The following is a 13,812-nucleotide window of genomic DNA, read 5'->3' as shown; positions in this document are numbered from 1 at the left end:
TTGCCCAGGCTGCAGTGCAATGGCGCCGTCTCGGCTCACCGCAACCTCTGCCTCCCGGGTTCAAGCGATTCTCCTGCCTCAGCCTCCTGCAACCAATTCTAAAATAAAGAAAATTTGGTTTTTCAGCATTGATTAATTCAGTCGCATAATTACATAATGAAGAACCTAAGTGCTTTCCATCTTTTTCTTCCGCCAGACTCAGAACCGTGAAATGACAACTGTAAGAATGTTATGCAGGCATACCAATGTCTAGTAGAAGAGAGATGCTTTCTTCCCTGGAGATCCTTTTGTCAGAAAAGAAAACCTTTCACAGTAACCCCTAAACAATCTTCCCCTTCTGTCTCACCGGCCAGATAGCACCACTTGACCAAGTCTTAATCCTTGGCAATGTGAATAAAACTACCATGTTTGGATTAAATCAGCAAATTTCAACCTCTGGAACTGGAATGGGGCTAATTTCCATCAATATACATGGCCATAAGGAAGACAGGAGATATCCGGAGAATTATATCAGCAGAGGAGAATTACAGTGGCAGAAACACTTACCAGCTTGGACTGAAAGTGACATAGACAGTACAAAATGAAAAGAGGCCTCTGGATCCCCTACCTTGCAAACTTCTACCAGCAGAAAGCAGGTTAAAAAAAAAAAAAAAAAACTACTTGGTTGCAAAAACATGTTATCTTTCATGAAAAAAGAAGGATGACTCAGAGGGTGGAAACAAGAGCCAAGAAGGTAGAAAATTATTCTCAGGCTTCGAGACCTAATCAAGGAAAAGCCAATCAGTGCCTAACTGAATTTCAGAATTGCTAAGGACCAGTTACTCTTGTGCGACTTCCCTATTCCCCTTTTCTGAATAGGAGTGTCTGTGTAGCAGTTAACTTATGCCTGTCCTACCGTTTTATGTTGAGTATGCATGCAGGAAGCTAACTTGTTTCTTTAGTCCACAGGTCTTCAGATCAAGAGAAACTGTACTCAGGGAGCTATACTTATGAAACTAAATCTGAGAAGTCTCATTTACACCTGAACGTGATTTATACAACGAAATTCTAAACTTTGAAGTGATGCTGCAATTAAATGGGACTTTTGAGAATCTTGGGGGAAGGTAAGTACATTTTGCATGTGGGAACAATGTTAATATAGGGTAGACTGTGGAAGCTAGCCTCCAAGATGGCCCCCAGTGATCCTTCTGAGGTCCTTACCTTCTGGTATTCACACCCTTATATAATACACTCCCACATTGCATCAGGGTTGGCTTGTGTGACCGACAGATACTACAGAAGTGATAGTACATGACGAAACTAGGTCATAAAAAACTTTGTGATTGCCAGGCGCGGTGGCTCACGCCTGTAATCCCAGCACTTTGGAAGGCTAAGGCGGGTGGATCACCTGAGGTTGAGAGTTCAAGACCAGCCTGGCCAACAGGGACAAACCCTGTCTCTACTGAAAATATAAAAATTAGCCGGGCGTGGTGGCACATGCCCAAGGCTGAGACAGGAGAATCGCTTGAACCCGAGAGGTGGAGGTTGCAGTGAACTGAGATTGTGCCATTGCATTCCAGCCTGGGCAACGAGAATGAAACTCCATCTCAAAAAAAAAAAAAAAAAAAAAAAATTGCGATTTCTTTCTTTTTCTTTTCTTGAGATGGAGTCTCGCTCTCTCTCCCAGGCTGGAGTGCAATGGTGCGATCTTGGCTCACTGCAACCTCCACCTCCCAGGTTCAAGCAATTCTCCTGCCTCAGCCTCCCATGTAGCTGGGACTATAGATGCCAGCCACCACTCACGGCTAATTTTTGTATTTTTATTAAAGACGGGGTTTCACCATGTTTGTCAGGCTGGTCTCGAACTCCGGACCTCAGGTGATCCGCCTGACTCAGCCTCCCAAAGTGCTGGGATTACAGGCGTGAGCCACCGCTCCTGGCTAAAAAACTTTGTGAGTTCTTTTTGCTCTTTCTCTCTCCTATCACTTGCTCTGGCAAGTCAGCTGCCATGTCATAAGGGCTCTTAAGCAGTCTTATGGAAAGATCTATGTGACAATAAACTAAGGCCACCTCCAACGGCCAAGTAAGTGAGCCCCAGTCAAGGCTTCAGATGACCACAGCCCCAATCAACCTCATGAAAGATGCTGAGCAAGAACTGCCAAGATATGCCCCTTCTGAATTCCCGATCCACAGAAACTATGGGAAAATAGGTGTTTGTTATTTTAAGCTGCTATATTTTGGGGAATGTAGAAATAGATCATAATTATAAGTAGTTACTAAAAATTCTATATTCATTTTTTCCCCTAAAAACTGTCTGTTCTGAGAAGGCTCTCAAAACAAGTTACAAGAAAATTACTATGAGGCTGGGCGCAGTGGCTCATGCATGTAATCCCAGCCCTTCGGGAGACTGAGGCAGGCAGATCATGAGGTCAGGAGTTCGAGACCAGCCTGATCAACATGGTGAATCCCCATCTCTACTAAAAATACAAAAGTTAGCCAGGCGTGGTGGCGCACACCTGTAATCCCAGCTACTCGGGAGGCTGAGGCAGGAGAATTGCTTGAACCTGGGAGGCAGAGGTTGCAGTGAGCCAAGATCATGCCACTGCACTCCAGCCTGGGTGACAGAATGAGACTCTGTCTCAAAAAAAAAAAAAAAAAAAAAAAAAAAATACTATGACCCTTTAAAAGAAAAGCACAAAATCATTGACATATCTTCATCTCATAAAAAAGCAAAATATCAAATTCTGCAACAATGACTAGATAATAAAGATCTCTTGTTGTTCTTTGTATATCATCTTCCATAATTCAAATAATTAATAGTAAAAGTATAAAAATAAACAATAGGCCGGGTGCAGTGGCTCAAGTCTGTAATCCCAGCACTTTGGGAGGCCGAGACGGGTGGATCACGAGGTCAGGAGATCGAGACCATCCTGGCTAACACAGTGAAACCCCGTCTCTACTAAAAATACAAAAAAATTAGCCGGGCGAGGTGGCGGGCGCCTGTAGTCCCAGCTACTCAGGACGCTGAGGCAGGAGAATGGCGTGAACCCGGGAGGCGGAGGTTGCAGTGAGCTGAGATCCGGCCACTGCACTCCAGCCTGGGCAACACAGCAAGACTCCGTCTCAAAAAAAAACATTTAAAAAATAAATAAATAAACAATATTCCCCCATTGAAAGGTTTAATTCAGTTGTAGGTGGCAGTGAGAAAGCTACTGGAGATGAGAAAGGGAAGGAAAGGGCAGTACAAAGTCGTGGTGAAGATCCTAGGCTCTGAAGTCAAACTGTATTGGTCCAGATCCTGTCTGATGACCTTCCTCACTCATTGCTTCTGGTGAGGTAGTTATTGGGAGTAGATACCATTTCCTTATTCTGTGCATAGTTGTAAAATATGAGAATAATTAGCACTCGTCCCTCATAAGATGGTCATAAGTAGTAAATAAATACATGTAAGTTGCATAGGAGAGAATCTGGCACATAACAAGTGCATCATAAATCACTTTCATCATCTTCATCATCCTGGTGGTGTGGATAGGGTAGGGATGTATAGATGTATTTGGGGTCACAAAGAAGATTCAGTCACAGTCTCATCTGGCAGATCTTGCTGAGTTAATTTCCCCTCAGAAAACCTTAAGAGAGTGAAAAGAGAAGCCCTGACCTAGCTGGGAGGCAATTAAAACTATAGTAAGTGGTACCTACATTTGTTTCAAGCACTTCCCTATCCATTAGTACATCCTGATGGGCAGCTTCACAGTTGGGCTCTAAGTGTTGAAAGTTACATCAATGACTGGTGGCCGTGGCTCATGCCTGTAATCCCAGTGCTTTGGGAGGCTAAGGCGGGCGGATCACCTGAGGTCGGGAGTTTGAGACCAGCCTGGCCAACATGGTGAAACCCTGTGTCTACTAAAAATACAAAAAATTAGCCAGGTGTGGTGGTGCATGCCTATAATCCCAGCTACTTGGTTGGCTGAGGCAGGAGAATCGCTTGAAGCCAGGAGGCGGAGGTTGCAGGAAACCGAGATTGAGCCATTGCACTCCAGCCTGGGCAACAAGGGCGAAACTCCGTTTCAAAACAAAAGTTACATCAACTACATATGGGGTAGTCAAATAATTTATTATCCAAACTGGGACACTTCTGAGAATAAAAAAGGCCCTAGAAAAGATTATATTTGAAAAGCAGGCTTAAACTGGAATTGTTCCAGGCCAGTCAGGATAAATGACTGGTCACTGTGACTGTGGGATAAGTTCATAGAAAAGCAACACACATAGTTTGTAATGAAATTGAACAATAATATTTTACAACTATGCACAGAATAAGGAAATGGTATCTACTCCCAATAACTACCTCACCAGAAGCAATCCACTTATATTTAAATAATTTTCCTATCATAATAATTATTAAATAAGCAATCTAGTTTACTTAAATAATTCCTATCAGAGGTGACCAAACCCTTATTTTAATATCTATATAAAAATTACATATAGACACACAAGGTGGTGTGTGTCTATAGTCCCAGCTACTTAGGAGGCTGAAGTAGGACTGCTTGTGCCCAGGAGTTTGAGTCCAGCCTAGACAACAGAGTGAGACCCTGTCTCTGGGAAAACAAATTCATGTAATAAATATATATCTCAGAGCACCTGACCTTGTTGACTACTCTTATCTTCTCGAAACTCCCTCTTCCTTGGTTTCCACGATAATACTTGCTCCCAATTTATGCTCTATTTATTTTCAAACTTTCTTTTATGGGCCTTTCTTCCTTCTACCATCTCTGATATTTCCTTATCCTTTTTCTTTATTCCACATCCTCTAATTTACTGAGCTAACACACTCTCATTGCGTGACATACCACACTTGAACACTGATGACTCCCAAATGTTTATTTGTAGTCCTGACCTCTCTCTTAAGATCTGTATCTGAACTGTCCAATATGATAATAATTAGTTACATGTGATTATGAAACGATTCAAATGTGGCTAGCTCAAATTGAGATACACACCATATTTCAAAGACTTAGTATGAAAAAATGAAAAATGTCTTAAATTTTATATTGATTACATGCTGAAATATTAATATTTTTAGGTATAATAAAAATAAATATTTTTGGGTTAAATAAAATGTATCATTAAAATCAATTTCACTTAGGTTAATGGCATAACATTAGAAAAAATCAATTTTACGTGTTTCTGTTTATTTTTTTAAAAATCTTTTGTGGGTACATAGTAGTTGTATATAAATTTATGGGGTATATGTGATACTTTGATACACACACGCAATACACAACAATCACATCATGGTAAATGTGGTATCCTTCCCCTCAAGCATTTACCCTTTGTGTTACAAACAATCCAATTGTACACTTTTAGTTTGTTTGTTTGTTTGTTTGTTTGTTTGTTTGTTTTTTTGAGGCGGAGTCTGGCTCTGTCACCCAGGCTCCAGCACAGTGGCCAGATCTTAGCTCACTGCAAGCTCTGCCTCCCAGGTTCCCGCCATTCTCCTGCCTCAGCCTCCCGTGTAGCTGGGACTACAGGCGCCCACCACCTCGCCCGGCTAGTTTTTTGTATTTTTTAGTAGAGACGGGGTTTCACCGTGTTAGCCAGGATGGTCTTGATCTCCTGACCTCGTGATCCACCCGTCTCGGCCTCCCAAAGTGCTGGGATTACAGGCTTGAGCCACCGCGCCCGGCTGTTTGTTTTTTGAGACAGAGTCTCGCTCTGTTACCCAGGCTGGCATGCAGTGGCATGATCTCGGTTCACTGCAACCTCCACCTCCCGGGTTCCAGCGATTCTCCCGCCTCAGCCTCCTGAGTATGTGGGGCTACAGGCACGCAAAACCATGCCCAGCTAATTTTTGAATTTTTAGTAGAGAAGGGATTTCACCATGTTGGTCAGGCTGGCCTCAAACTCCTGACCTCAGATGATCTGCCCGCCTTGGCTTCCCAAAGTGCTGGGATTACAGGCGTGAGCCACCACACCCAGCCTCTTTTAGTTATTTCTAAATGTACAATTAAGTTATTATTGACTATAGTCACCCTGTTGTGCTGTCAAATACTGTCTTACTCATTCTTTCTAAATATCTTTTGTACCCATCTGTTTACTTTTTAAAATGTGGGCATTAGAGATTTAAAAGTACATACACAGCTCACATTATATTTCCATTAGACAGTACCACTCCAAATGCTTACCTCCTACTAATTATCTCTACTTAGAAATTCCACCAGCACCTCAAATTCAGTATGTGTAAAACTAAACTCATCTTCCCCCTTTCAGCCCATTCTCCACATTGATGATACAGTGATATTTCTAAAACACATATCCAGTCACATCACTTCCCTGCTCAAAATTCTATAATAGTCACTTTCAGGAAAAAAAAAAAAAATCTAAGCCTCTCAGTCTCTACCTTCAAGGGCTTACAATGTCTGCCTCTCTTACTCTTCATAAGTAAACTGAAAATTCCTAGAAGGCGGGGACTATGTCTCTCAATAAAAACAAACAAATAAATTAATTAATTAAATTAAATTAAAAACAGGAAAAAGCATTACAATCTATTTAAAAAAATTTTTGAGTGATCCTTAATTATGTGCCAAACTCTATTCTAAGTGATTTGGATGTCCTTAATCCTTACAAAAACCCCATAAGGAAGATGCTATTATCTCCATTTTACAGATGAAGATATGAGGCACAGAGAGTTTAAGGAACTTACTCAAGGTCCTATAACTGGTAAAGGATGGAGGCCACAGTGTGTCCTGGGAATGCATTATAGTCCCAGAGGGCAGGGGCATGGAGTGCAAAGGAAACTAGAAGGTATATTGGAGCCAGATTATGGTACACCTGAAGTATCTTACTAAAGGGCTTGGGTTTTCTTCTACAAGCAATGAGGTAGCATTAAACAGTCTTGTTTTTGTTTTGTTTTGTATGAGACAAGGTCTCTATCTCTCAGACTAAAGTGCAGTGGCAGGATCATAGATCACTACAGCCTCAACCTCCTGGGCTCAATCAAGCCTCTTACCTCAGCCTCCCAAGTAGCTGGGACCATGAGCATATACCACCATGCCCAGCTAACTTTTTACTTTTTTGCAGAGACAGGGTCTTGCTATGTTTTCCAGGCTGGTCTCAAACCCCTGGCCTCAAGCGATCCTCCTGCCTCAGCCTCCCAAAGTGCTGGAATTATAGGCATGAGTCATCATATTCAATGTGAATTAAATGTTTTTGACCAAAGGAGTGACTGGCATGCTCCAACTGACATTTAAGGAAATAATCTGAGTAGTCATATCTATGACTGAGGAACAAGGGACTAGAGAGTGTTTCTCCATCTGTATCTTCCTTCCCAATTAATGATAACACCATTTCTTCTAGACATGCAAATTTCATATTTGGCAGTTACTATGAACTCTTTCTTCCTTAGCAATCAGACATCACTTAGTTCCATCCATTTTACTTCTTCAGTCCTCTCAAAGTCATCATCATCTCCTCTTTTCCAGTCTCACTGCCAATAATTTAAATCACACCTTCATCATCTCTTTTTTTTTTTTTTTTTTTTTTTTTTTTTTTTGAGACGGAGTCTCGCTCTGTCACCCAGGCTGGAGTGCAGTGGCCAGATCTCAGCTCACTGCAAGCTCCGCCTCCCAGGTTCACGCCATTCTCCTGCCTCAGCCTCCCGAGTAGCTGGGACTACAGGCGCCGCCACCTCGCCCGGCTAGTTTTTTGTATTTTTAGTGGAGACGGGGTTTCACCGTGTTAGCCAGGATGGTCTCGATCTCCTGACCTCGGGATCCGCCCGTCTCGGCCTCCCAAAGTGCTGGGATTACAGGCTTGAGCCACCACGCCCGGCCCATCATCTCTTAATAAGATAACGAAATAGCCTCCTTGCTATCTCCAGTCTTTTACTGCCTCAGTTTATCCTTCACATTCCCGCAAAGAATAGTTCCAAAATTTTATTTCAATCATGCCAATCAGTTAAAGACCTTTACTGGCTTCTTAATAACTTTGGGCTCTTTAGCCCAGTATTCAAGAGTCTTTATTTTTTTACTCTGGCCATTCCCTTATCTCATTTCAGTTATACCAAACCACATACTGCTCCTCGTGTCTTGCATAAATCTGTGTCTTTACTTGTGCTATGTTCTCTTTCTCTTGCCAGAACTCTGTTCCTCTCTTTCTCCACCTAATTGCTGCTTATCATTCACAACAGCTCAAGTATTATATCTTAGGGAAACCTTCCTACCCACCTATTCTCTTTCCCAGGCAGAGTTAGTTATGTTTCTTTTGTGCTCCTGTAACATTCTATCATGTATTTATAACTCATCATACTACATTTTAGCTATGGACTTCCTTGAATAAGTCCCCCATTAGAGTGAGAATGTGTCTTACTGATCTGGTTATTGAAGCAATATTTATTGAGCCATACCTCCACCCCTACACCCCTAGTACTTGGCTGGAGGCTAGGGATACAACCGTGAACAGAAAAAACTTCCTGCCCTTCTGGAATTAACATTCTAAAGGTAGAGTCTATCTTCTTATTTACCTTTGTAGTTCCAGTGCCTGGCCCTTGATGAATACGATAAGGTTAGAAAAATAGTTGGGTCTAACAACTAGCCTTTTGAATATTTTCTTTTCAAAGGATCTTTTCCTTTACCTACGTTCCCTTTTAAATTTCTTCCCTGTGTTTGTTAGTCAAATACTTCCATGTAGTCTAAATGTACTATACCTAGACAAAATTTCTAAGCAAATTTCAATTTTCACATTTCCCTTCTCTCTTCTTCCATCCCTTTCTGTTTCCTTATCACACATCTATTGTCCATTTCCCTTGAGACCAAGTACTTTCTGGCTGTCCAGAAGTACCATTAGGCATCCAACTTAGTACTTTCTTTTCCCAAAGTAGCCCAGATTCTAACTTCTCCCCAATCTCCTCTGGAAACCCCTAAAGTCAGAGCTAGCTGGTCAGTAGCATCTTCTGTATTGAAGGCTTCACACTTTCTCAATCCCTACCCAGTGAGAAAGGCCCTCCTCCGCGCTGTTTCCCCTTGCCATGGCACCTATCAACCTGCATGACAAACACTGATTCTCTTGCCTGGTTCTTCCTTGAGGAATCTTGGGTTTAATTCTTCTTTTCATTCCTAGTACTTTCCAGGTCTACAACAGTTCAATAAATTACTAATAAGGAATAAATGAGTAAATAAATATATATTATATACTTATATATCCTCTCCGCCTGAATTCAGCTGTGGGTATGACTTAAATCCAAGAAATTTCTGTGTTAAAATGAGAGTTACCAAAAAAGGCAGCCAGAGATACCTACCTCTGACCCAAGGAAAACTTGTTTCTTTAAAAATGACAGAAAAATTTAAATTTTAAAAAATGTGTTTTGGCCTGGCAGGGTGGTTCACACCTGTAATCCCAGCATTTTGAGAGGCTGAGGTGGGAGGATTGCTTGAGGCCAAGAGTTTGAGACTAGCCTGGACAACAGAGTGAGATCCCATCTCCACAAAAAATAAAAATAAAAAATTAGCTGGGCGTGATGGTGTGCATCTGTAGTCCCAGCTACTCAACAGGCTAAGGCAGGAGGATCGCTTGAGCCCAGGAGGTCGAGGGCTGCAGCCATCTATGATTGCACCACTGTACTCCAGCCTGGGACATAGAGTGAGACCCTGTCTCAAAGAAAAACAAAAAAATGTGTTTCAATATCCCCAATGCATGTCACATCTGTTAGTGTAACTTTAGTACATGACTTCTGCATTGTTTGCTAACTGACATTCTGTGTGAATAAAGCGTGGATCACAATGGTGTTTCTGTATGTTATCCAAGTGGGTCCTTTCCCCAGGATGTGAGTGAGCCTTTGGCATGGTCTTTTTAAGATTTTGCCAAGGGAAGACTGGGCTGGAACTGAGGAGCTAACATACCACTGAAATCAAATATTCCGTTGGGTGCACTGGAGAGTAGAGAAGAAGGGATTCCTGCACGCACACTAAATGATGAACTTTTCGAAGGGCAGGGTCGTGAGAGGTCTTCCAGGTCACCTAGTGTTCTGGGTCATGCATAAGTAAGAAATGGACACAATATTCCCCGCAGAGAATCCTTCCCACAGGACTCATCCTGTCCTTTCCTCCGCTCCCCCACACAAGGCGGAATCCTCACCCAGTGTACTGCAGGCGCGGTAGCCACTGTCCCTAGAACCAGATCTCTCTCCCAATCCTGTCCTCTCCAAGCTCCGGATATGTCAAGGTTTCTTAAGCAGGGGTTTTCCAATCTGCCCCTTGAGGAACTGCCCCTGAGGCAAGGCGGGCGGGCCCAAGCTGCGATGTGGAGAATTCGATGTCCGAGCGACCTCCTCGGAGGAGTGGGTCGAGTTAAATATAACCGCGCGAATGGAATGGCGCTAAAAATAAGGCAGCAGCTGGCCTCTCCACAGCCCTGTCCCGGGAGGGGCGGGGGCCCGAGTGGTCTTGGGCAGGAAGGCCACGTTCCGCCCAGGGGCGAGGAGGCTGCGGCGTCCGCAGCCTGGGCTGGAAGGCCTGGGAGGCCGCGCTCTGTGGGACCCGGGCCCTCCACTCGGGCTGGGTCGCGGGCCTGGACGGGGACTGTTTAGAGGCATCCGAAAGCCGGGCCAACTCGCCTGGACGTTAACAAGGCGGAAGGGCTGGGCGCTGAGGTCCTGCAAGCCCGGCCGCCAGAGGGAGCCGGGCCCCAGAGGAGGACCAGAGGAACCCTCCAGGAGGCCGGGCGTCTCTGGAGACTGAAGCGCCGGGGGACCCGTGGAGGTCTGCCCCACGCGCTGCTCTGAAGCCTGCCGGGGCGGGTGGCGCTCGGCCTTTCAGCTCCCTGCCTTCCCACAAGTCCCTTCCCGCGCGCGCCCCACGGCCCTGCCCGCCCTCCCGCGTCAGCGCCCCAACCATCAAGCCAGCAATTGAAACGTTTCCAAAAAGGGCTATTTATTTGCTCCCAATAAATCGATCGGCGGTGATTAAGGAATCGATGTGGCCTGGGTGGGCGAGTCGCTTGCGGGGAGGGATGGGGGCTTTCGCCCAGCGCCTGCAGGGAGGCCGAGGGCGGGCGCGGGCCTGAGGGAGGCGTGTCCCGCCCGAGCCACACCCGAGGACCCGGCACCTGGGTGCGCAGGCCCCGGCAGGCCGCGTTCCCTCGGGCGGAGAGGGGCGCGCGCCCGCCGCCTGCTTTCCTCGGCCCCTCTCGCCTTTCTTTCTCGCGCGCCGGGGAGGCTGTGGCTGCCAGCGGCTGCCTAGCTGCTCAGAGGCTTTTGTTGCTCCTCGGCCGGCTGAATGGGGATTTTGTAAAGCGGGACAGATAAAAATGAGCAGCATCATATTGTTTGACAGAATGATCTCGCATGATGAAGTGTCGGCTCCGAAGGGGGTGAAAATGGTGAATTCCTAAAACCCCAGCCCTAGGCTCCTCCTTGAGCTGCCGGTAGCCTGGAGGGACCCAGCGGACAGCCGGGCCTGGCCGCATCGCTCCAAACGGTGTCGGAAAGACTCCGGCTTTCAATGCCAAGTCATTTTTAAGCCCCGATCCTGTCCAGGACCTTTCTCCTCGTGGATGAAAAGAACAATTTTCTAGAGAAAGGCTCGTTTTGATTAAATCTGACATGCTGCTGATAACTCCATGCTAATGTGAAATAATTAACATAATAGCCATAATTAAAAGCACGCTAACAATGCCATAAATTTATCACACAATTTTACTAGCTTTCTACCCCTAACTGCTCTCTCATCGTTAATTAAACGTGTTGCCTTTTACAGAATGGATGTTTATACATTTCCAATATAAATAAATTCGAAACCATCCTCTCTCTCTTCCTCTTTCTCTCCTGCTTTCCTTTTGGTCTCTCGCCATTTACAGGCACGCCTTGGCGTGGACCCTGAGTGGCAGACACCTTGAAAATAAATGGAGTTTTGAGTGCAAATCCAAACAAGAACATTAAAATAGCCTCTTTTTTTTCCACCCCGAAAAGATCCGGAGAGGTATACAAGGGGGTGGTGGTGGGTAAGAGAATTGAAAATCCCCCGCTTTGGGAAATGGAAATAATCTGAGTGGGTTGGGGCCTTGGGTATCACCTCTGCCCTTTCCCACCTTCCTTGGTGGCCGCCATCCAGACAAAGAGGCCGGTAATAGTTTAACAAATCTCTGCAGATTGTCAAAAGAAGCAGACTTTGATTGTTGTGGGCGCGGGGGTGTTGGGGAGAAAGGAGGGGTATTTTTCTAATAGCCCCACCCACGTTTTGCTCCCTCTTGGACACAGAGTAACTGCTCTCGGTGGGGGACGCGCCCTTCACTCCGCGAAACCTGGTCCCAACTCCCCGGATTGTAAGAAAAGTGCACCCGCGCGCGGGCGTGATGATTCTATCTCACATCGCGCCAACGATTTATTCAAGTCACTGGCACTGTCTCTGACTTAAAAGAAGAGAAAAGAGGTATCTGGGTTCACTTGGGCCTGGTGAGGGGTAGGTGGGCAATTCCCGCCTTCCGCACTCTAACCGTGCCCCTCCTCCAGTGTTGACCACCTAAGAACCCAAAATGGGCTGTAATTAATTTCCCTTTCCCCATCATAAATTTTTCTATCCATTTCTTCCCTCCCCCATTCCCCCGCCCCGGACGCACACACTAAATCTCCCCTCCCCTGGAAACGTCTCAATTTCCTTCCTATCGATCCGGACTCCACTCTTCTTGTCTCCTGTTGCTAGAACCTAGATCCCCACTCGCCCCACCCCTCACTCCCACCGCGTCCAGGTGGCTTTCCCAGCGGGGTACCACGTACTCTGCCCGCTCCAGGAGGAACCGAAGGGATTTCATTCCATTCTCCTTTGGTTGCAACATTTCAAACATTTGAGCAGGTGAGGCAGCTGGCTGCCATCTTCCTTTTTAAATCTCTCCTGGGAAGTTCGCTTGTTGAGACTCAAAGAGTCACTCAAACTCGTAACTGTGTGTGTCTACTCATTCTCCCTCTACCTCTCGAATAACCCCTTGAGACTCAAAAACTTTTTATCCACATACACCCTTTTCCCTTCCCTTTATCACATTTTCCTCCCTCCACTACATGTGTCTCACTTTCTCTCTGTATCTGTCTCGCTTCTTCCATCTCTGTCCTACAGCTTGGCGGTAACTGACGACCTGCGGGCTTTTAGCTGCAAACTGCAACTACGCGGCAAACAAATTTAGCCCGGCATCTAGCCGGTCTCCGGCAGGACCCTGCACAGCGTCGGGATCGGACCCTTTCGCTGGGGCAGCCTCCTGGGTCAAGGCCAGCAGGAACCTTCCTGTCTCCCTTCCCGGCTGCCGCTTCGCCTCCTTCCTGCCCCCGGAGGTTGTGCGGGCGCTATGGTCCTCCTGGAGGGAGAAAGCCGGCGGCCGGTTCCTGAGCCGAGACTGGCCACGGAAAAATCCTCTGCCTCTGCTGGAAATCGATATTAGGCCGGCGCGGGCGCGGGACGTCGGGGCCGCAGCCAGTAGGTTGTGTACGTCTCATCATTTAGCTAATCGAGTCGAAAAGTTTCTGTAAGGGCCGGACCCAGCATCAGATGGTAACACTGATTGAACAAGAGATTAGCACAATAGATCTCTAACCGAGGGGAAGCGTTGCTTTTCACGCTACGCGCCGTAATTAATGGTATGAATCAATTAATTTGACTTTTATTGTGTGGAAGGAAAAAAGCGCAACAAATGGAACCGGCAGCTGGGAGTTGTTCATCCTCCACCCCCTTCCCCAGGGAGGTTCCAAGGAGACACCGGGGAATGGACGGATCAGGCCCGGCCGTGGCAGAGGGAGGGTAGGAGGCAGCGACCAGCGGCGTGGAGGGAGTGCAGAGACTTAGCCTCGGCGGGCGGCAGAAT

The sequence above is a fragment of the Rhinopithecus roxellana genome, chromosome 12 (assembly GCF_007565055.1).
Source record: "Rhinopithecus roxellana isolate Shanxi Qingling chromosome 12, ASM756505v1, whole genome shotgun sequence".
Lineage (NCBI taxonomy): Eukaryota > Metazoa > Chordata > Mammalia > Primates > Cercopithecidae > Rhinopithecus > Rhinopithecus roxellana.
The sequence above is the reverse complement of the archived record's forward strand: the minus strand, read 5'-3'. Positions refer to the sequence as shown.